Source organism: Alosa pseudoharengus, unplaced genomic scaffold, assembly GCF_046254945.1.
Source record: "Alosa pseudoharengus isolate Yale_2024_CS ecotype anadromous, Long Island Sound unplaced genomic scaffold, YU_APseudo_1.1 YU_APseudo_1.1_scf_24, whole genome shotgun sequence".
Classification (NCBI taxonomy): Eukaryota; Metazoa; Chordata; class Actinopteri; order Clupeiformes; family Clupeidae; genus Alosa; species Alosa pseudoharengus.
The window spans coordinates 937,418-962,153 of NW_027468689.1; the positions used below are offsets into that span (position 1 = coordinate 937,418).

General features: G+C 40.2%; 2 long non-coding RNA genes and 2 other non-coding genes across 6 annotated transcripts; 2 read left to right on the plus strand and 2 right to left on the minus strand.

The window, feature by feature from the left end:
- The first annotated feature begins 1,772 nt into the window (after positions 1-1,772).
- On the plus strand, positions 1,773-8,490 carry LOC143142081 (uncharacterized). Of its 3 annotated transcripts, none has more exons than XR_012990886.1 (5): positions 1,773-2,160; positions 2,950-3,750; positions 4,476-4,587; positions 5,674-5,987; positions 8,310-8,490. It is a non-coding gene; the product is annotated as an uncharacterized LOC143142081 (long non-coding RNA). The 3 variants fall into 3 exon arrangements; XR_012990887.1 differs by lacking the exon at positions 8,310-8,490 and having other exon boundaries at positions 1,786-2,160; positions 2,950-3,051; positions 3,633-3,750; positions 5,674-6,841; XR_012990885.1 differs by lacking the exon at positions 8,310-8,490 and having other exon boundaries at positions 1,775-2,160; positions 5,674-6,841.
- LOC143142724 (U2 spliceosomal RNA) lies at positions 1,892-2,082 on the plus strand. Its single transcript, XR_012990965.1, has one exon. It is a non-coding gene; the product is annotated as a U2 spliceosomal RNA (small nuclear RNA).
- Positions 8,491-9,697: 1,207 nt separating the features above from the next.
- On the minus strand, positions 9,698-23,241 carry LOC143142082 (uncharacterized). Its single transcript, XR_012990888.1, has 3 exons — positions 22,768-23,241; positions 22,115-22,168; positions 9,698-12,478 (listed from the first exon to the last, which is right to left on the minus strand). It is a non-coding gene; the product is annotated as an uncharacterized LOC143142082 (long non-coding RNA).
- LOC143142725 (U2 spliceosomal RNA) lies at positions 22,880-23,070 on the minus strand. Its single transcript, XR_012990966.1, has one exon. It is a non-coding gene; the product is annotated as a U2 spliceosomal RNA (small nuclear RNA).
- Positions 23,242-24,736: the final 1,495 nt, after the last annotated feature.

Consider the following 24,736-nt stretch of genomic DNA (forward strand, 5'->3'; position numbering starts at 1 on the left):
TGTATGTTTGGAACAAATTCAGTTATTATTAGTTATTATTATTATTACCAAAAATATGCAAATGCAAAGCACACTGTAAGGGGCAGGACCACATTAGCGTAGGTAATGCTAATGCAGATGAGGTAGCGCAGGAAGCTGCCCCAGAGGCAAGAAGGCTTAACACAGTCCCAAAACCCCCTCAGGAGAATGAACCACATACAGTGTTGAGCAGCAGGGCCATGTACCATGCCATGCCCCACAAAGTGCCCCTACCATCATAATGAGTGCACATGGTGCTCTAAATGGTATGATGACAAACATATACATCATCATCAGGGTCCCCTCTGTTGTGCATTATGCCAAAGAGCAGGCTGCCCTGAATGCTGGGACAAACCTTGCGAGGCTAGGTACCCACCAGGCCTGATGGACCAGCTGCTAACATTGGGGTGCGTCAAAGGGGGGGGGGACCATGACGGCAGGATGGTGGAATCAGCTGCTCCATCTCATTATTGCCCCGAATCAGCTGCTCCATCTCATTATTGCCCCGAATCAGCTGCTCCATCTCATTATTGTCATGCACATAGTGTGGATCACTTGTGCAAAGGGGGGGGGGGGGGTCACTTCAGGATCGCGTTGCTCATGTGTTGAGAATTGTCACATTTGTGCAAGAAAAGGCATAAAAACAGGCATAGACCCAAGACCCCTGGGACACATTCCACTCCCAGAAGGTCCATTCAAACATCTAGTAATGGATTACAGTGACAGTGAAAATAGTCAATTTGTCCAAACATGTTTTAGTGATAGTATGTCGATACTTAAGGTGGGTGGAAGCCCAAGCAGGGTACAGGACGAAAAAACTGTGATTTGCTTTCTATCAAGAGAAGTGATCCCCAGATTCAGAATTCCAGAAATAATTAACAGTGACAATGGCAAAGCTTCACGGCTAATACATGGGGAAGGAGTTGTGTGTTTTGTTTTGCCGTTGTGTGTTTTGTCTTGGCGTTGTGTGTTTTGTCTTGGCGTTGTGTGTTTTGTCTTGGCGTTGTGTGTTTTGTTTTGGAGAGTCGTGTGGGGGAGCGAGCAGAGGAGCCTCCAGGCGGTTGGGACGTGATGGTGGTGGGCAAGCTACCCGATACATGCTCATGCCTGGTGGGCATTCTACCCGATACATATTCATGCCTGGTGGGCAAGCTACCCGATACATGCTACCCGATACATGCTCATGCCTGGTGGGCAAGCTACCCGATACATATTCATGCCTGGTGGGCATTCTATCCGATACATATTCATGTCTGGTGTATGCATATGCATTCCAGGTGTTGCTGCTGGCTGGTGATTTGTTTGAACTTTTATTTATTCTGATGGAGTTTTATATGTATGTTCTATGCGGATGAGAATTCAGTCAGCCAAATTCACTAGTTTATCGTCTTACAAGATGTCAGATTTGTGTTGTATTTCCATTGATTGCAGTACCACTTTCAGCCGCTGGGTGGTGAGGCACGTCATTAAAATTCCACTAAAACGTTAAACCTCAAATCCTGGCAATTTGTAGCAGCCGTTTGCATATAAGTTGTGTTTCACGGGCTGTAATTCATTGGCACCACTCGAAAATGTGCCTTCAAATCTCATCTGTAGTGTTTTGTTAGTTATACTTAAATGTGATTGGCTGAGAGGTTGTGTCATGACTCATGTGACGAATCATTCAAAGTTTCTCAAAATGCCGAAATATAAAGGCGGAAGGTGGGATTTTCAAACTTTACGGCTATAGGAATGTGAGCGTGTCCCGACCAGAGCCTTATAGATAGATCTCCCTCCCGACATTCTCGCGCAGAAAGAAAATGTTTTACAGGAGCGCCCTAACCTTGAAGATTACGACGGAGAATGCAGTCCCTAGCGGAGTGTCCAGTTAGGCATCGCTTCTCGGCCTTTTGGCTAAGATCAAGTGTAGTATCTGTTCTTATCAGTTTAATATCTGATACGTCCCCTACCCGGGGACCATATATTAAATTGATTTTTGGAACAGGGAGATGGAATAGGGGCTTGCTCCGTCCACTCCACGCATCGACCTGGTATTGCAGTACCTCCAGGAACGGTGCACTCCCCTCGGGGATAATAAGAATGTGGAATATTATGAACCATTGTCGGAGTGAAGTAAGTAGCTGCATGCTTATGCTGTACCAGGTATGTTCTCATCATTGATCAGTTTCTTGGAAACGGAACTTCCCTGCAAAGGGTTCCCGCTCCCTTTGAAAAATGTGGCTGCCTGAACTTTGCTCTTAGCTGATGATGCCACTCGTAGCTACATGCACTTTTGATCTGTAGTAGCGTATTCGAATAGAGCATCATGCCCCATCACGTCTGATCATGTAGGCTAGGCTTCATGCATGTGCACGCTGTAGGTTTTTTATTTTATTTCAAAAATGCAATACCTGTGTAAACACAACGGCGAATGTGTTGAAATGGTTTCATTGGTGAGATAGCGACATAGCGAGCGACCGTTTTTATGAGGTCCATAGCCGTAACAGTGAGGCCCACGTAATATATTGCCACCGTTTGAATTGGCTTTAATTGTTATAATGATGCAAGTGGGATACATAATAATAATTATTATTATTAATAATACAAACAATAAAAATAAAGGATAGGCTGAGTGTCAATTAGGACAGAAGGCAAATAAAAGCATAAATTGTCAAACTACGAAATACAGTTGACTATATTTCTTATTGACTACTGTATCTACTTACACTGAGATACTGAATTTGGGATTTTCATTAGTTGTCAGTTATAATCATCAAAATTAAAAGAAATAAACATTTGAAATATATCAGTCTGTGTGTAATGAATGAATATAATATACAAGTTTCACTTTTTGAACGGAATTACTGACATAAATCAACTTTTTGATGATATTCTGATGATGCTCCGTTGCTGTTTCTGTGATTACTTCTGGACCTGCAACTGGACCTACAGGTACATGAGAACACATTTGCAACTGGACCTACAGGTACATGAGAACACATTTGCAACTGGACCTACAGGTACATGAGAACACATTTGCAACTGGACCTGCAGGTACATGAGAACACATTTGCATAATATGTAGCATATTATGTCACTTTGTGAATACAAATACTGTATACAATGTATATTTCCTGTCCAATGTTGATGTCCATCCATATGCATGAGGATATTTCACCACCATATAAAAAACATACATCAGCAACCTCTAGAGGAGCTATGTGTAATTCTGTAAGATTTGAGCAACATGGCACTCTTGCATTGACTTGCATTATATTATATTGCATTATATTTAATACCTGGGGCCTGTGCTAGTTTGAAGGTCTCCACAACACAGAGGTTTTTTTGACACATTTTATTGTTTATTGCCATTTCAGCTACACAGCTGATAGGAAAGTGCTCACAACGCAGCATGACTCATCAAAATACAGGGCTGAACTTGAGTTAAAGTGTTTTAGAGCTTCAGCCTATTCACATAGTATGTTCATACAAACATGGGCCTACATCTACATGATGCATAGATTTACATGTGCAAGATATTCAGTGCATGTTAAGAGTGTCTGATGGCTTGGCGGTAGGTACTATCTCTGAAGTGGGATGTTCTGCTACTGATACTGCTACTGATGCTCCTGAAGTGGGATGTTCTGCTACTGATAGTCCTGAAGTGGGATGTTCTGCTACTGATGCTCCTGAAGTGGATGTTCTGCTACTGATGCTCCTGTACCTTCTGCCTGATGGGAGGCTGTTGAACAGGTGATATGCCGGGTGGGAGGAGTCACTGATAATGCTACTAGCCTTCCTACACATTCTAGTGGCATAGAGTGAAGCAATGGAAGGCAGATTGCAGCCAATGATCTTAGAGGCTCTACATACTACTTTCTCAAGCTGTCTATCTTGGTTGGTAGTGTTGTTATACCAGGCAACTCTTTGCACTGTTACTCTGGTCATGTTTGGATGGTTTAAACTAAAAAAAACACTTCATAGCACCTTTTAAAATGTTTAAACTAAAAAACACTACAAAGCACCTTTTAAAATGTTTAAACTAAAAAACACTTCATAGCACCTTTTAAAATGTTTAAACTAAAAAACAGGAGGTTGAACTGAGGATAGATACGATGATGACTGCACCAATTGTCATACAACTTTCAAGTATTTCTAAACGTCTATGGCTAGTTTTCTGTATATGGATTGAGTTGCTCTATGTACTTTTAGTCTAGGACTAGGCTTAATCCATGAAACTGACTTTAAAGCTTACCATATATTAGACCAGGGTTCTCAAACCTTTTGGTTCCAAGGACCCGTTGAGGGGGAGAGGACCCCCTCATAATTGTATTAATTAAGCATATGGCATTTGTATTCTCTGACGTTTTGGCCAGGTCTACTATCCCATGTTTTTTGGCAGGTGTGTAATTTGGTCTTTTGTCAACTGTGCATTTGGCATCATGACAACGTGGACTGACATTTCTCCTGTTCATCAGCTAGCTAGCTGGCCACGAGGAGTGGGAGGTGGCAGCTGCTGCAGGGGACCTTGAAGAGCTGGAAGTGGCGGCAGCAGGAGTTGCGTCCGGTGGGGGCTTCTGTGAATTACAGGTGAGTGTGAGTTTTTAAGTTCTTACTACCGTATTTTCCGGACTATAAGTCGCTCCGGAGTATATGTCGCATCAGTCAAAAAATGTGCCATGAAGAGGGAAAAAACATATATAAGTCGCACTGGGCTATAAGTCGCATTTATTTAGACATTTATTTCACAAAATCCAAGACCAAGAACAGACATTTAATCTGGAAAGGGAAGTTATTCATATAGCACACAGAACAACAGGCTGAATAGGTGTCCGGTATGTTAACGTAACACAGTAACGGTTATTCAGCTATACGATAGCACACAGAACAACAGGCTGAATAGGTGTCCGGTATGTTAACGTAACACAGTAACGGTTATTCAGCTACACGATAGTACAAAGAACATTCCTGGGAGGCTGAATAGGCTAAATTAACATAAGCCAGCGAGTCCAACAAGCAAGTTACCGCTAAGCGATTTCACCCCTGGGGGTACGTGAAGGCACTCCGGGGGTACGTGAGATTTTCAAATATACATATATTTAAAAAGTAGAATCCATGCAAAAATACTTTAAAAACAATTATATTTCAGGCAAGTTCATAAAATGAATTTTATATTTCAGTAGGCTATTCAATTTCATTATCCTAAACCCCCCCCCATACCAAAGTCCCCCCCATACCAGGATGGTTTTAAGTCTTTTTTTCTCAACTAAAAATGCTTTGCGCTGGTTAGGGGGTACTTGGCTGAAAAAATATTTCACAGGGGGTACATCACTGAAAAAAGGTTGAGAACCACTGATTTAAACACCCATTTAGTTGGCCGTATCACACTTGTATATTAATTCGCTGAACTCGTTAAGAAGTTTAAATGAACTGTCACGTTGCATCCGAGCTGTAAAATACAGACGTTCAGAACATAGCAACATTTAGCATATGACTGAGGTGACTTATAGTCCGGAAAATACGGTACCTAAATTAGTCTATCCTCTTCGGAGGCAAAAACTATACGTAACCTGTCATTAATTTAGCTGTAACTGACGTGTGCCTTGCTGGGTTTAATGTGCTTGTGGACTTCCTCTCAGCCTCCTTCACACCTTGTTTACACCTCACACCTTTCAGGGCCGCGCTGAAGTACCTACCCAGTCCCCGAGGCAGAGACTTGATTCAGCCCCGTAGAAGTTCCCAGAACGTGGCGTTGCGGCCCCATATAACTACGTTCCAGTTCCTGCAGTGGAAACGCCACTAATGACCAGCTCACATATTTGAAATGGCATGGAAGGATTGCTATGTGATATGTGTGTGTTTGTTTGCAATATTTTGGTCATCTTAGTTTACACCATGTTATATGCAGGCCTAGGCACACCTCAAGTGTTCCAGCTGTGTCCTGACAGTGGTTTTAAAAGTGGAAAAGTGGAAACTTTGGTCAAGAGCAGGTGAGGCCTGTCCTGTTAACAGTGTTGGGAGTAACGCACTACTGTAATTCCACTACTTTTAGTGGTAATGAGCATGTCATGAAGTATTTTTTAAATCAAGTAACGCAGTTACAATTAAAACTAAATGAGTTTGTTACTTGCGTTACTCTGTTTATCTTGTGTGAAAAATGGACGACTTCAGTAGACAAGATGACAGATGCACATTTGCTGCTTCTGATCTAACGTCGCCCGATCTTAACACTGTGTCGCCATTGTGTTTAGTGTTTCCATTGCAGATGCATTCTTTACAGTTAATAGCATTCTCCTCATTCCTCCTTATTTCGGATTCAAAACACGCAAGAGTTCACACAAGGCTACAATTTAAATGGACATCTTGACAGGGACAGCAAGGAGCCAGACATCTCAGTCTGTGCACAAAATTCTGCAGACAATTTAACAACTTTGATAATAGACTATTTAACATTGTTTCACATAACATTGAACTCATTCCAAGTAGCCTACTGAAGGATGGCAATAATAATGATGATAATAGTAAGCTATATATTGCAGAATTGTGGGGAAACTGAAGAGGAGTCAGTGCACCACCATGCATAGTATTAGGCCTGGCACCAGGGTACTAGTAGTAGTAGGCTGGTATAGGCAGTATACATATCTAATAAACCACCTAGATTTGGTGAGGGTGGATTAAAACGAGGTCCGGGGGGCCTTCATGTAGAATGTTTTAGGGTTGGAAAAGTTTGAGAACTCGTGTACAACGCTACTGTTTGATTTGAAGGGTTAGACTACAAAACATGGGTCTAAGAATTATGTTTATTTTGTGTGTGACTTCAGTACTGTTCACATTGACATTTTAAAATCAGACATAAAAGTAATTCAAAAGTTACTTTCTCTAGTAACTAATTATTTTGTTATACAGTAATTGGTAAAGTAATTCAATTTCTTTTGAAAAAAATAACTAGTAACTGTAACTAATGACTAATTTCCAGTAACATACCCAACACTGCCTAAGCATGCCAGTTGTGATCATATCTGGCGGTCTCACAGTGAGAACATTTACATGGACATTAATAATCCGATATTAACTCCGGTAAGACAATATTCAGAATAAGACACTGCCATGTAAACAGTATATTCTGATGTCTTAACCTGAATAAGATCATATTCAGAATAAGCATAAAAGTGTCATTTTTTCAGTGTTGTCCCATGAAAAGATATAATACAATATTTGCAGAAATGTGAGGGGTATACTGACTTTTGTGAGATACTGTATGTGAACAATACTGATAAGGGAACCATACTGTCACTAATTGGCATACCGGTATATCTTTATTTTTCTAGTTCAGTATGGCTTTTCCTCCAATGAAATGTCTTACCATTCCTCATAACATCAGTTCCAAAAAGCTGCCAAAAAGAAAGACAAACCAAAGATTGTCTTACCTTTAGCTTTAGCATTCGTCTCTGGACAAACTTTCTACAGTCACTGTAGACTCTGGGCCAATCAGAATCCCTAACTGTTTACAGTCACTGTAGACTCTGGGTCAATCAGAATCCCAAAATGTCTACAGTCAGTACAGACACCGACTGCAGACTTCTAATCAGATATCGCAAATGTGTAAAAACAACAGAGGTAAGATCAGTCTAGTATTTTCGAGAATCTCAGCAAAGGCTGATGTCTTAGCCACTTCTGTGAAATTTAAAGGCTATGCTAGTTTTCCGGCAAAGTTCCTACTTAACGTGATGTTAGGTCTTCAATTACTTGTTTGAATTAAAATCGGCAACTAATATGACAGTTACATTGACCGCATTTTAGCCTCACAGCTGATTTCTCAGTGCCACTATAGCAGTAGATTAGCATGTGTAAATGAATATTGATCCTAATCATAGTCCCTACAGTATAGGCCTACTCTATTAATATTGATCCTAATCATAGTCCCTACAGTATAGGCCGACTCTATTCAATTCCAAGAGGTGGAACATATCAGCACCTGTAAGCACACACCAGCAATAAATAAATCCAATGATATTTCACAGATGCCAAGTATGACTTGAGGGGAACAACAGTAGACTATTCTGGCTGGCCATTAACAGTGGGCAGTGTTTTGGGATCTCAGTCCTAGGCCTCCGAACAGACCCAATGAACTGACCCAATACTAGGCTACTGTATGTTTAGGTTTTGATATTGCACAAGTGGTTTGGCTTGAATTATAGTAGGCTACTACAACTTATGCTTATTGTGGAGTAAAATGAATGTTTGTTTGATAATATTTGCACTGGCAATATATTCCTAGCTTTAGATTGTATCTGTGTCTCTGTCTAACATAGTGGTGCAGTGACAACAACCTGCTCTCAACACCAAGAAGACCAAAGAGCTCATTGTGGACTTCAGGAAGTCTAAAGCTGGCACACACACCCCCATTCTCATCAACGGGACCGAGGTGGAGCACGTCACCTGCAAGTTTCTGGGTGTCCACATCTCTGAGGACCTCTCTTGGGATCTGTTTGTGTTATTGTACAAAGTTTAAGGTTTTATCTAATGTTTTTATTTGGCTTTAGTCACGCCACAAGCTTGCATGCTGTACCTGCAAGGGTTAACGAATCACTGAGCTGACTCCACCCCTCTAGACAGGTGATTTAGATCATGTACCAAGCCTGTGTTTGCAAGTGAATCTGAGGAAGACCGCAAGGTCGAAACATCATGTGCCAAATAATGAGACAATAAACTCAACACAAGAGTACCAAGGAGTGCGAACTTTTTTCCTAAGAAAACTCTTGGGCCCTCAACACCTGTACCCTGATCAAGAAGGCTCACCAGCGTTTCTTCTTCCCAAGGAGACTAAAGAAGGTCCACCTTGTAATATTCGTAGTTCAGGCATCAGAGCAGACACCCATATTTGTATGGGATGCCACCTGGGTCCTTGGGACGTCAGTAACGGTCAGACCTACCACGGTCATCTTAGCTTTTAATAAAGTTGATTTCTTTTAACTGTATAGCGGCTTTATTACTAATTCACAAGGTGAAATGGAGACACACCTGTCTCCTCAGATTCTGGTGAACTTCTACCACTGCACCATCGAGAGCATCGAACCACAGACTGTTCACCCCACTCCCTTCTGGAAGGCGTTACAGGTCTCTTCACACCCGAACCAGCAGGTTCAGAGGAAGCTTCTTCCCTGCGGCTGTCATTATAATATATTTCTTATAATATATTACTGTTCATAGACTGCATATATCTATATTGTTCTTTACTGCTCTTATAATGTAACTGCTACTACACTGCGCATATCTGTACATGTTGATCATGCATTGCTCATACTACATAGCCATATCTATTGTGCACTTATAAGGTTACTGCTAATACACTGCACTGCATTGCTCATACTACATAGCCATATCTATTGTGCACTTATAAGGTTACTGCTAATACACTGCACATGTTGATCATGCATTGCTCATACTACATAGCCATATCTATTGTGCACTTATAAGGTTACTGCTAATACACTGCACGTTTATAATTCATTTATATTACTGTACACCATAACTGTATACTACTGTCTACACTGCACTATATATCTTATACAAAGTATAGGCAGGTGGTGCATAAACAGTATATTATGATTGCACTTTTTTGCTATTTAGGCAGCCCAAGCCTGCTAACCAACCCAATCACTAGAGCTCACCCAGCCAGCCAGGGCTGTAATAATCCCATTCAAGTCAAGTTTATTTATATAGCGCATTTCATACACAGAGGTCATTCAATGTGCTTTACATAAACAAAACCAAACAATAACAAATAAAAGCATAGAAGGGCAATATAGTCAAAGAAAAAAAGTTAAAAGGTAAAGATCATAATAAAAAGAAAACATAAAACACAAGGTAAAATCATTTAAAAAATAAAGAATAATTAGTAAGCAAAAACAAAGGCAAAAGTAGTAAAAAAAAGTAATAAAAGACAAGGTAGAATAATTATCAAGGCAGATTCAGAATTTGTAACTCGGCACAGTTAGCAGAAAGCATCTGAGAACAGTTTGGTCTTAAGTCTAGATTTAAAACTGGCTACAGTTGGGGCCTTTTTGATGTCATCCGAAAGTTGGTTCCACAGCTGAGCCGCATAGCAGCTAAAAGCTGCTTCACCATGTTTAGTTCTAACTGTAGGTTTTACTAGCAGGTTTTTCACCTGAGAGGACGAGAAGGTGTGTACTGCTGAAGCATGTCTGACAAGTATTTAGGTCCTGCTCCATTTACTGATTTATAAACAAGCAATAGTGCTTTAAAGTCAATTCTGTGACTTACTGGAAGCTAGTGCAAGGACTTAAGAATTGGAGTAATGTGGTCAGTTCTTTTAGTTTTTGTTAGAATCCTAGCTGCTGCATTTTGTATCACCTGAAGCTGTTTAATAGTCTTTTTAGGAAGGCCTGTGAACAGTCCATTGCAGTAATCAACCCTGCTGGAGATAAATGCATGAATGAGTTTTTCTAAGTCATGTTTTGACATCAGCCCTCTGAGTTTGGCAATATTTTTGAGGTGGTAAAAAGCTGATTTAGTTATCGCTTTCATGTGGCTGTTGAAATTTAGATCACTGTCAATTAATACACCAATACATTGCCCACATTATTCCACAATGTAAACTCAAACAATTTAGTTCACGATTTTCAACATATTGTACACAATAACAAGCTAGTGACATCAAAGGACATCAAAGAGGGCCCTTTCAGACCCACAAAGACATCAATGGTGTAGTACAGAGGTCTGGCTACCACTACCAATTAGGAATCACTTCTCACTAATTAGTTTTTACACATACAGCAACACATTTTCAACTGTACGCATACAGGTGAGAAAGGTGTATACTGGTCTTCACTTGACTTAACCCCTATATGTGATGCGTCACATCACCCTAGAGCTAATACATACTTGAACTGACCACAACTGTATGGGTGTGTGTTTGTCTAATTAGGCTAGGAAATGGGACCTCGTTGATGCAGCAATCACGCTGTAACAGGTAGACAGTTTGTAAATAGTTAAAATAAATATAACATTGGCAGTTTTATCAAATCATTTTATTAATCAATACATAGTGAAAGAAGTGCCAGAATACTGTTCAGGACATTGTCTTACAGTACCAATGATATCGGGTAGATAATTCTGAAGCGGCCAATTTCATATCTAATCTCACCCAGTAGGGATGGGCATTCGATTAAATTTTCTTAGTCCATCGTCGCGTCGGGAGAATTAACAATCGACTATAGATTAATCATTAATATTTTTATATTAAAATTCATTATGAATGCAATGAAATGATATAATGCAATGAAAATACAAAAATACAGCGTGTTTTTCCTCGATAAGATCTTTATTACAAGAACACGTTGTGGCAGTTAAACCGGATGTTCAGTATGGCTAAACTTGAAGATAGCCGACATGCGCAGGAGTGTTCTAAAGCAGATAGCCGACATGCGCATGTGTTCTAGAGCAGATAGCCTACATGCGCAGGAGTGTTCTAAAGCAGATAGCCTACATGCGCAGGAGTGTTCTAGAGCAGCGGAACCTGCAGCTGCGAGCCGGCGTTCTTAACACCCTCGTAATTTTCTCTGCTCGTTGTGCATCACAGCCATAGACAGTAAAAGATAATATAACGCCGAGTTGATGCTAGGTTGAGACTGAGAGCAGGATGTGCCGCCACCGACATTAACCAGGGTCCAATGCACTTTAAGTGGTATCCAAGCGGTTTTGTACATGCAGCTTACAACACTGTTTACAGCTCTTCGAATCACTGTACAGTGTCATTTTTTTGTACATATCGAATTTAGATACACTTATGGGGTGGGTGCTTGCGTTTCTTTAGGAATCCGGTGCCTTGGTTTGTATAGAAATGAATTAAGTGAAACATACACGTAAAGCGAAAATAGACTTTCCGATACATCATTTGAGTCGTGGCTGTGTTGTACTTATAGCCTAGGCCTACACGGCATCGCAGTGTTTGCAGTGAACTAAGTCGTTTTTTAAATCCAAATGGTCCGACGCCACACTTCGTCGTGACCTCTTCATGATTACTTTTTTATTGAAATCAAAACGGAAACTCACAGGTAACTGGGTAGGCTATGGCGTCAATTATTGCCCTCGGGTGGTAAAATGTTTAATTGCTGCAACAGTGAAATTCATGTCATTGCTTCAAGACTCGCACTACCCAGCGCCACCTGCATTAGTTTAATCGATAACAAATTAGCGTGATCGACAACATTCTTAATGATCAATGATCGATCGTCGATAAATCATGCCCATTCCTATCACCCGGACATGTTTTTAATGGAACTAGCAAGATTTCATTGATGTCAAGCAGGACCTAAACCTGGTGAATGTAACCTGTGTTGTGTTGAACTGCGCGGCTCAGCCCTGTACACGCCCGGACTCAAACCCGCAAACAGCAGCACCTCCGATCGGATGATGGTGCACCACACGTGCACGCCAACAGACGCTTCAAGTGGCTGGCCTGTGAGAGAAAAATGCAAATGACCTTCCCAGCCTACACTCAAGCCTATTTCACATTACACTGCATGATGCCAGATGAAACTACAACCCCAAATCAGAAAAAGGTGGCACATTGTGTAAAATGCAAATACAAATCTCGTAAACCCATCATTAGCAGCAAAAAGGACATAGACACCATATCAAATGTTGAAAATTGGACTATTTCCTGGAAAATATACGTTCATTTTAAATTTGATGCCAGCAACATGTTTTAAAAAAAGTTGGGACGGGGCATTTGTATCACTGTTCTGCTTCACCTCTTTATTTAACAAAATTCTGTAAATGTCTAGGAACTGACCAGTTGCTAGAGTTTTGAGAATGAAATGTTGTCCCATTACTGCCTGATATACAATTTCAGTTGCTCAACAGTATGGGGTATTCTTAGTCATGTTTTTCATTCCATTATGCACCCAATTTGACAAATCTGGACTGCAGACAGGCCATCTTAGCACCTGGACTCTTCCTCCGTAGAGAAATATTATTTAAATATGTGCAGTAGGGGTGGGCGATATGGACAAAAAATAATATCTCGATATTTTTTGTGATTTTGACGATAACGATAATTACCGTATTTTCCGGACTATAAGTCGCTCCGGAGTATAAGTCGCATTAGTCAAAAAATGCGTCATGAACAGGAAAAAAACATATATAAGTCGCACTGGACTATAAGTCGCATTTATTTAGAAATGTATTTCACAAAATCCAAAAACAGAGACTATGTAACTGGAGTATTGAAGCCAAAAAGATTAATGTTAATGAAGACGAAGAAAGAGTGAAGGCAGCCAAGAAGAGGGCCGGATAGGCCTAATTGTAAAGCAAAAGATTCACTGAAAGAAAATGCCATGTGGTACACCAAAATTTTGCTAAAATGTGGAGAATGCAATGCAATCAAGCATTTTGGGCAATGTGGAGTCAATAGCTGGCAGCAGATTAAATGCTCACGAGAGAGAAAAAGATGGTTTTAAAAAGACGTGACCGAAGCAAGCCAGGCAGATCTATAGGCCCGAAGTTAATTGTAAAGCAATTTACAAAAGATTCACTGAACAAAAATGTTGATGTGGTACGTGAAAATGTAGCTAAAAATGTGGAGAATACAATGCAATCAAGCATTTTGGGCAATGTGGAGTCACAAGCTGGCAGCAGATTAAATGCTTAGGAGAGAGAAAAAGATGCGTTTTAAAAAGACCGGTTTTAATAGGACGTGCAGACCAAAGCTGCAGCAAGCAGGTGATATTTAGAAATTTATTTCACAAAATCCAAGACCAAGAACAGACAGATGCAACTGGACACATAGAGGCCAAAAATATTGAGAATTCTACAGGGAATGTTAATGAAGACGAAGGAGTGAATAGTGGCAAGAGGCAAGCCGAAGGCTGCTGACGAGTGCCCGCGCTAATTGTGAAGCAATTTACAAAAGATTCACTGAACAAAAATGCTGATGTGGTACATGAAAATGTAGCTAAAAATGTGGAGAATGCAATGCAATCAAGCATTTTGGATGATATATTGGCACAAACTGGTAGCAGAACAATTGCTCGGCTGGCCACCTCTGAGAGAGCGTGAGAAAAAAAGATGCGCATTTAAAACCAGGGCCTAAATTTCAGCGCAGGATTGCAGGTATTACGCATAAGTTATTAAGTCTTGAGCATAATAATAAAAGTCCCACAACTCTATCATAATGAGAGAAATTCCCACACATGTTACAGTGCTGTCTGATAACATTAATCTAATAATGGAGCGGCCTGAATGCGGGACTATTGACTGGACGGACCAACTCTGACTTCAATTGAACCTGATGCAGAGACACACACACACGCGCATGGACCACTTTGCTCTCTCTCTCCCTCTCTCATCGCTGAAGTCAAATTATAGCCTAGGAGGTGCTTCTACATCAATCGCGATCGACAGGAAAGGAAACCAAACCTTTAGCGATCAGGAACCGTCAGGAATTTTGTAAACACAGAAGCATGACCGCCTATAACGCGAGAGAACATGGATGTGTTCTCTATTTGAGGAACGTTATAATCGATTGCGGACATGAACAGACATACAGACACGGAGCGCAAAGTAGGCCTACTTTCACTTTCTAGTGTGCGTATTCAGTACGTGAAATATAATTAGTAGCAAAACAGCGATCAAATATTAGCCTACATGGCAGTGAGTCTTGTTTTCAAATGTTTTCATGCATGTCTAGATAACGGGTGAGGAATGTTTAGGAGAGACTATCGTAAATCTTCAAATTATCGCTGGGGTCTTTTTATTTAGCCTGCGCAAAGCACAGCACCTTTATTTGGGGCATGGCTTACTGTTTGATTATATTGCTAAATATCGGGACTGATGACCACTGAAATCTGCGGGGTATTTGATGGTTCACTATAGCGATGTCCGATATTGGCTTTTTTGCCGATATCCGATATGCCGATATTGTCCAACTCTCAAATTTCGATTCCGATATCAGCCGATACCGATGTCGATATGTGGGTTATTTTTCCTCAAAACTAATTTAGGTATCATCACATATCTCCTGTTGTGGAATTAACACAACATGCTTAATGTTATTGCGATGCCCCACTGGATGCATTTTTGAATGCAACAAGGCTTTCCAAATGTTAACATTGTCTGTGGAAAATAAGAAAAATACTTCAACTTAATTTAGGGAAAAGGTGCCATGTTTATTTATTTTTTTTAAATTGTCTCAAACAACAGTTTGGATTACACTCTCCCTGAGATAATATTGACAATGCCCACAACAAATAGGGCAAATTTGACTTCTTCACAAATGATAAAACATTGTACCTGAACAACTATGTGCAACATAGCAGAATGTAAAGCCAACTAAAATAACAGGCATAGTGTATGACAGGCTACCCTTTTTCTGTGTTAAATGAGCCTGCATTTGTAGGACTAGTGCAGTGCCCGTTCAAACATGCTATTCCTGTAGCCCAATTACATGCCTGCAGGTAGGCCTGCTTTAAAAATAGGATGATAGGGGAAAACATAATTCCAGGTAAGCATTCAATAATGAATAGGCCTACAGATAATATAATAATATAATACATGTGAAGTAAGCAGAATTTAAGCATGGCTGCATGTGACATTTTTTACAAATCAAAATGACATAATCCTAACAGCTGTTTTGAGTCAAGGCTATATGCTTAGCCTATTGAATAACTTGATGATAGAGAAAACAAACCATTTTGTGGAATGATGCATCATATGGAATTTGCAACGGTGTGACTCAAAAACAGTCTCTGGTGGCCTATAAGTGACATCACACTCTGTCTGCCACTCGTTGCTTGTCGCTGGTTATGCTTTGCATGTGTGGCATTCTGAGACGTTCTTTAATTCGGGACCATTATCGCTCGTTTCAATTTAGGATATGCAGTTGGAATTGTCGTTTGCTTATTCAAAGTCTAAAGACAGTCCAAAGTAGCCTGGGCTATTCATAAGTGACATCACACTGTCTGCCACTCGTTGCTTGTCGCTGGTTATGCTTTGCATGTGTGGCATTCTGGGACGTTCTTTGATTCGGGACCATTATCGTTCGTTTCAATTTAGGACCTTGCGGTTTGAATTGTTGTGTGCTTATTCAAAGTCTAAAGACAGTCCAAAGTAGCCTGGGCTATTCGAAGTGTCCGCTTATTGCAAATCATTTTTTACGTAATTTTGAAGAGCCACTGCATAGCCTACCTGTGTGTGTTGGCATGTTGGCGTGTTGTTGCAAAATCCGTGGAGTTATCTTGCACTCGCTTAAGTTTTTACCCGTGTAACCTACACTGATCCAATTCTGCCAAAGCCCTGCTTCTATCCTCACTGGTAGCTTACAGTCCTACATGCTGTGTGGGAGGGGGAGTGGCTAGCGGCGAAAGCCAATGCGTGCTTCTTTTACCGATATAGGCTATTTAACGATATCTTTTGCATTTCTTATTCAAACAACGTCAAATTCGGCAGTGCACTTACTCATGCCCGTAGCAAGACACCTGCCAAGTTTGTAATCAGTCTGACAAACGGTCAGCGAGATATGCGTGCCACAGACACACAGACGCTTCTTGCTTTATAGATAGATGCTTCATGAACTGTTTCTTTAACTAAAACTCAATCACCTTAATTGAATGAATGCACAAATATGAGTCAATTACAATGTGGCAACTATACTGCACAATTTTGAAAACATTTGTTTGAGCTACAAAAAATTCTTCAGGCTTGAGGTGAAGTACAAAAAATGAAACATTTAAGGTGTACAAATCTAAGCAGCCTGTGTCCCTAGCCCATTACTTGGGCTAATGCAATCATTTTATATTAAATTATAAACTGGGCTCAATCAGCACTGCTCTACATGAGCAACAACAAAGAGATGCAACATTAAGGTAGTGTGCAATAAGAACAAGGAAGGCACAAAGTTTCAATCCAGACCTTCCAGAGTAGTAAACAAAGTCCTCCTTTAGTATTAGTCCAATGAACGGGGCTAAAAGACTGACTTCATAACAGGCCATACCCACAATCAGGCTTAGAATTTCACCATTTTAGGGGCAAGGCCACTTGGCCTTCAGTTGGGCATATTTGGTGGGGGGCACAAAGGCCACATGTCAGGGCACCAAGGCCAAAGTTAACTATACAGTAGTAGGCTATAAACATGATCAAAGTTGTATTCACTGCAGTAGACCTGCATCACTGTATGAAACATTACAAAAACATAAAACATGACATATTACATATAACTGTAAATCATCAGATCATCTAATATTTTATATTATCTAGGCTATATTTAACATTTTTATTATTTATTATCTAGGCTATATTTAACATTTATTTTATATTTGGCCTGTTATGAAATCATGTATTGAACAATTTAAGCACAGCTCAGCTTTAAGAAACTCAAATAGCCTAGATGCATGCTTAGCATTTTGTGATCATGAAGGCTACTTTCACAAACTCTTATAGTCAGCTGTCCTCTGATTTACCGATATCTAGGCGACATTTGTAATATTTGTTTTGTATTTGGCCCGTTATGAAATAATGTGGAACAATTTAAACACAGTGTAAAACTTAAATCCCAAATTTGGAGACATCCATGTATGTTGAAATTTACTGCAAATTCAAAACGGGATTAGTCTGGAACGGCTAACTGTACAGGGGACTGCTTTACACCTTACTGTTCGGTAAGGTCTGCTGTTTATTCTGATATATGGTTTGTCATATGTTAAACGAAGGGTTCGGAAGTATTCCACCGAGATGAATGGGTAGGGAGATGGACGCAAAACCTTCGGTAGAATTTATGATTAAATTGAATGATATTATTTACTTTTCTCGCGAACCGTTCACCACAGCAATTAGCGGCTAACATCGTTTAAAAGCTGAGAAAAAGCTCTTTCATGTGATACTTGTGATGTCTGTGTGATGAGTAGGATGGGTTAATTTGGACGCACTTTCTTTCTTGCGCTGTCACTTTCTCCACTGCGTAATTTGGCCATAGGCCATAGGCTGAATATATATCGCTATTAGTAGGACGCAAAGCAGAATATTTAGAGAAGGGGGCACCAAGGCCACCGTGGCCTGTAAACCTCTGATTTTCAAAGGGGCGTCACGGCCAACGCAAGGGGCTAGCTACTACGGCCACGAGCAAGTTTGTTACTGCAGCCATCCACGCTTGTTTGTATGCTTCAAGACGCAGATTGATGAGGTCATCATCTGTGCGCCGGCGGTAAACGCTTCAGGAGCGCATAGGCACTATTTGGGTGTAACGCAAGCATTATTTTATCGGTTTTAAGGCAAAAAAAATCCGATAACGATATTAACAGATATTAAATTTTTATGCTAATATCGGGCCGATAATATCGGTTGGCCGATATTATCGGACATCTCTAGTTCACTATTAAGTTTCATGTAAGGGTGTTGGGATTTCCATCCGCTTATTGCGAGATAAGGCATCCGCTTTCATTTATTCATGGAACGTGTGTTGTGTTGAAATGGAAACCTTATTCAGCCTAAATTTAGTTATTTTTTAATCATGCATGATTTACTGCCTGGCAGCAACAATTGTGTTTAAATGTAGGCTAGGTTACTGCTTCAGCCTCGGGCAAGCTCAGAAGGGGGCGTCATGCAACTGATAGCTTGAGAGCAACGTGTTGGAGACGTGTAAGACAATGACTTTTCATTGGCAACAATATTAAACCAACCAACAATATAAAATATTAAGAAGAGCTCTTTTATGAGTTAAATTGAAACAAAATTATTACTGGCCTTTATTTGTCCGAATCTGAGGCCCAAACAGAATCCTGGCCGTAATTTGAGGATTTAGGTATGCACGTGTGTTTCAGGCATAGCGCAACCACTAATCTCTGACTGAAAGTGCACAGAACTTGTGCATTTGAGAGAGCTCTCTCGCAGCTAGACAGTAATGTTTCATGTACAGTAGGGTTCATGTCAGTTAATATGAATTAACATTTAAAAACATGTTCAATTATATATTTTTTTCAATAATAACCAATGACCTAACCTATGACTTTTTAACCAAACCAATGCATTGTCACTCTATGACACATCTGCAAATCTCCAAATCTGCCCCCACTTGTGTGTGTGGCAATGACATGGTCTAGCCAGCTACATTACAGAGGATAGATAGGCCTGACAGTTTCCCAAGTGAAAGTCTGAAGCTGAAGTTCCTTTCAAACCTTTACTTTGAATAGAGCCCGTCTATGTCCTTATTAGACATTCTCTGGTTTCACTGTAAAACTAAGCAGACCTTACAGAATAGAAACTAATGCATTAGCTTATGGCTAATTTATATGAGAAATCCCATAGAGATGCTAACGGTTAGCATAATCGATAAAAGTTTATATTTAGAGCGAACTTCAGTCCATTTACAAAAAGGTAACATAAGAAGATTTCTTTGTTTACAACTGATTATTGAAATACTCAAAGGCTAGCCTAATGTTTACATATAATACCGTTAATTTAACTCATCAATGCCACTTGAACGAAGTAGCTGCACAAAATAAACATTAGGCTGCGTGTGACAACGTGGACCACTAGCAATCACGTGACTTGCTCTGCTGCAGCCAGGGGCTTCTCCCTATGGGCTTCTCTCGCATTCACCTCCTGGCTTTAGTGAATGTATGGGGGTTCAATGCGTGATTTCAAATGTGTTTTCCCCCTAAGTAATTTAAATACTCGATAATGTCAATTTGCACATCGTTAAAGCAGCAATCACGATATTATCGCAGACGATATATATCGCTAGGGATGTCCCGATCCGATATTTGGATCGGATCGGCCGCCGATATTAGCAAAAAATGTGGGATCGGCCTGCACGGGAAAATCCCGATCCGGACTCCCGATCCAGTTTGTTTTAAAAACTCCGGTCCGTGTTTTCCAGCGAACCGATGTAGGTAATCCATTCCAGTTTTTTTCAGCTTTTCCCCCCAAATCCGGTCCGCGTTTTTCAGCACACCTAGCGACCTGTCCAGCATCCCACTTGTCTGTGCATGTCCCACTAAGAATTTAAAGTTATCGAGCAAACATTTCATGTCACAGTTGAATTAATATAGCCTAATGTTAACCGCGACCGCGAGTGTCCGCGAGACCCTCTTATGCATGTTGCTGCTGACAGCTTTGCCTGTCTAACGAATGTTATCTCCGCGATTTAAGATTGTTTGTGTAATGTATAGGCACAGCACGCACTATAATTTACCTATTTTTACAATAGGCTAGCCTAACAAACGCATTTCATTTCAAAAAGCAACCTGTTCAATCGCTAACAACTAGTGCACCTAGGCCTACAACTCTACACATCCAAAAGGGTAGAAGCTTCCAGTAGGCTATCATAACTTTTTTTACCGTTTAGTCTGTGCATTGGCGCAGCCTACGACGATATGAATTAGTGACAGCTGTTGTCGCGGTAAACTTAAGCTCCTGTCACTAAATAGTGTAGATAGGCCTACGTGCTATTGCTTGATTTTCTGTAATAAATGCAGCCTGTAGCCTAGGTTACTTCAGCAAACCCAGACCAGTTGTGGCATCAGTTTCGCTTTTAAAACGCAACAGTGAGAGGCTTTTTAGCGCAGTCTCACTTATCATTGATGAGAAGAATCTCCCCATCATGCTCAGACTGCAGCCAGGGCAAACAGTAGAAATTGAAGGGAGTATGGAGATGGAGCAGTAAAGTGTGGAGGAGATAGTAATACTGTAAAAGGCGTGACAGTTATTTGGGTTCTTATAGCCAATTCAGTGTGTGTGTGGTAATTTGACTATTTTCTACTCAGGTTTTGTGTGTGTTGCTTTTATATATAATTTTATATTGTTTACAATATTGTTTACACTGATGGCTTTCTTAAGCCTTGGTTTACACTCTTGAGCAGAGCACTGATGCCAATTCAGTTTGTGTGGTTAATTGACTATTTTTTATTTTGTGTTTATTTAACCCTGTTAAGAATAAACAGGTCATTACCAACCACTGTGGATTATTCAAACTAACCTAATTAAGTTGGCTAGTTGTTCTTAAGAGTAAAACCCTTTTCAACATGAGTATAACAACAAAATAAGTAAATATCTTTAATCTTTAATACATGCTTGGATCGGCCGGTATCGGTAACGGCCGATGCTAAAAGCTACAATATCGGTATCGGATCGGAAGTGCAAAAAGCTGGATCGGGACATCCCTATATATCGCCCACCCCTAATGTGCAGGATTAAACTAAACCCTGACTCGTGGTTGCCAACCCGGATGGCGAAACACTACTGACTTCGTGATTAGTAGATAGGTGGAGGGTGGCGCATCAGGCCAAAACACAACATGACATGACATGACAAAACACAACATCAACATCAGTTGAGGGCTGCAACTTCACTTTTTAAATGACAATATCCTGGCCGGACTACTGTTGTCAGTGATATAAGTATTTAAAATGAACATGATTTCTTCATGTCTAGTGAAATATCAGGGCCATTTTATGATTAATTGAAATATTTTTCTTACATACGGCTCCTTTAATAATATTATGTCCTGTAAATGATGACTCCCCAAATACTTCACAATTTCATGTTAAGCATTAAAATGACATTGTTTCATCATTTGTGCTCATGGGTTTACACAGAGTGATGAATACCCCTACATCTTTACTTCTAAGAGACCCTGCCTCTCTGGGATGCTCTTTTTTATACCCAATTGTGTTGCCAGTTACCCTAATTAGTTGTGAAACATACCTCATTTTGTTTTCTTTATCGTTGCACAACTTTTCCAGCATTTTATTACCTCTGTCCCAACTTTTTTTGAACCATGTTGCTGGTATCAAATTCAAAATGAACATATATTTTCCATGAAATAGTCAAATGTGTCATTTTCAACATTTCATATGTTGTCTGTGTCCTTTTTGCAGCTAAACATGAGTTTAAGAGATTTGCAGATTATTACATTCTGTTTTTATTCACTATTATTTTACACAACGTCCCAACTTTTTCTGTTTTGGGGTTGTACAATGAATACCTACTTGGTATTATTTCATCTGCATCATGCAGTGTAATGTGAAATAGGCTTGGGTGCCTGTGGGAAATCCCCTCCCATAGCACAAGGAATGTAACAACGTGTGAATGTGACACTTACGGTTTACGTGCCGAGGCTCACAGATGGCGATTAGATGTTCTTTTAATCCAACACCTACAACGACAACAAAGTCAAATGCATCACATTGTGCATGAGCCTTGAGGACGGAACAAACTAAAACATTACGAGCAGGATCATAACTAAACCAATCAATAATACCATTCCAAGTTATCGGAGCTCTTGCAACACTAACATTAACTAGGCTACAAAGTTAACTTAAACTACTTAACTTAACACGAGCATTTTCTAACGTCACTTAAAGTTACAGTTAGCTGCAAAGCTAGCAACTGTGGAATCGGTTATCGACTACGCGTCAACGACAAACCATGAAAGGGAATGATAAAGATTGCAGCTGCGCTACGTAGTGTCCAAGTCTGACATAGCAGCAACATGTGTGCCGCTGCTATGTGTCTAACGTTACACAGCAAGGCAACTTGGTTGAACCCCTTCCCCCATCAAACAGCAAAACATTGCATTAAACACCGCTTGCAGCTAGCGTCTGTACTTAAGCACACCAGATACACTCGTTAGAGTGGTGCACAGACTCTAAGCTACTACAAAAGTAGGCTAATGCATGGCATCAGCTAAGGATACATATCGGCTAACCGTGCAAATAGCTCAAGAAGAGCGATAAAACTTCGCAGGCAACTTACGTTTCCAGAAACTGTGATCCACAACAAAAGCATAGCCCCCGTTATCGTGCAGCTTAAAACATACTGAATGCCGAAGCTAATTGCTAATATTTCACATGCCATTTTTCCCCGAGGGGAGTGCACCGTTCCTGGAGGTACTGCAATACCAGGTCGATGCGTGGAGTGGACGGAGCAAGCCCCTATTCCATCTCCCTGTTCCAAAAATCAATTTAATATATGGTCCCCGGGTAGGGGACGTATCAGATATTAAACTGATAAGAACAGATACTACACTTGATCTTAGCCAAAAGGCCGAGAAGCGATACCGGACCTAGTGCTCCGCGAGGGACTGGATTCTCCGTCGTAATCTTCAAGGTTAGGGCGCTCCTAACAAACAACACGTTTTCTTTCTGAGTGATAATGTCGGAACACGCACTCACATTCCTATAGTAGTAGAGTTTGAAAATCACACATTGCACATTTATATTTTGGCATTTTGAGACACTACATGAATGATTCGTCACATGACACAACCTCTCAACCAATCACATTTAAGTATAACTAAGCAACACTACAGGTACGATTTGAAGGAACATTTTCGTGAAGTGCCAATGAATTTAAGCCCGTGAAACACAACTTCTATGCAAAGAGCTTCTACAAATGGCCAGGATTTGAGGTTTAGCGTTTTAGTGGAATTTTAATGATGTGGCTCTCCACCCAGTGGCTGAAAGTGGTACTGCAACGTAAATACAATGTAATACACTCGTGAATTTGGCTATAAATTCTAATCAGCATAGAATATAAAACTCCATCAGATTAAATAAAAGTCCAAACAAATCAAATCATCCTATAACAATTATGTCAACACTAAATAACTCAGATGTCTTCTGGTCGATGGCGGCACACTATTTATTTCCCATTTACAGAGCCAGAGCTGCATACGACCAAAGGGGTTTTAAAGCACAAGCAAACACAACCACCAAGAGGCCAGGGCAGAGAAATTCTATCAACGTAAAAAATAAAAGAAATGGGGATGGAATGGGCGACTTGTTGTATTATAGTAAAAATGTGTATATTAAATCATGCAATGTATTGTCTGTAAAGTCAAACTAACAAAATCAGTTCAAATCAGGGAACCCTACACATCTCCAAATGCAAGCTTTTGAGTCGTTTGCCATGTCTGCATCCTCATAGGCTCAGAGGACTCCTGGCCTCGAGTCCCAAAATAATGATACTCATTTTGTTTTCAACATCATGTATGTCTGAATGTAGTACATAAACCCATTTATAACCATATAATAATATTATTATTATTATTTATTTATAATCATCCAACCCATCATATGTGGAGAGCTCAAATATTGGCACAACTTAAATCAAATATTGTATTTCAAAGAAAGAAACAATGATTCATACCAAATGTGTTTAAAAACAAGTTTATACTACCCTTAACGGCACTCTTTTTGCACCTTTTTCCAAATCTAGGGCCTTTGTAGAAAATCAATAAGCATGTCATAGAAACTGTTAATGGTTCAGTCATACAGAGAATATGCTCGTCTTCCATCCTGCAAAATGTGGGCTAGCTATAAATAATACTTTTCATACTTTGCGAGAAATATAGCATAACGTACTGCGTATTCTTACATTCCACTGCAACAATGGCATGGAACCAGAGCAAGAGCACCATGCAACCTCCCAAATCCAAATAATTTGTAAACAAAGCAACAAGCCGGTATGGGAGGCTTTTACCCCCCATGTAGTTGTGCTCCTGCAAGCTTGTCTTAGCTTTCAAGATCTGGCAATAGTGGTACACCAATATTTCAGATGAACCACTGCAAAGACAAACCTAATATTGGCAAATCTATAAACACTAAACAGTAACATAGCCCACATTTAACTTCCTTCTTATGAAACTGTCTGTAGTCCAGACATTACAGTTCTAGGTTTCCTTACTCACTCAACATGACCACAGACCCTCTCTTACAGCTGC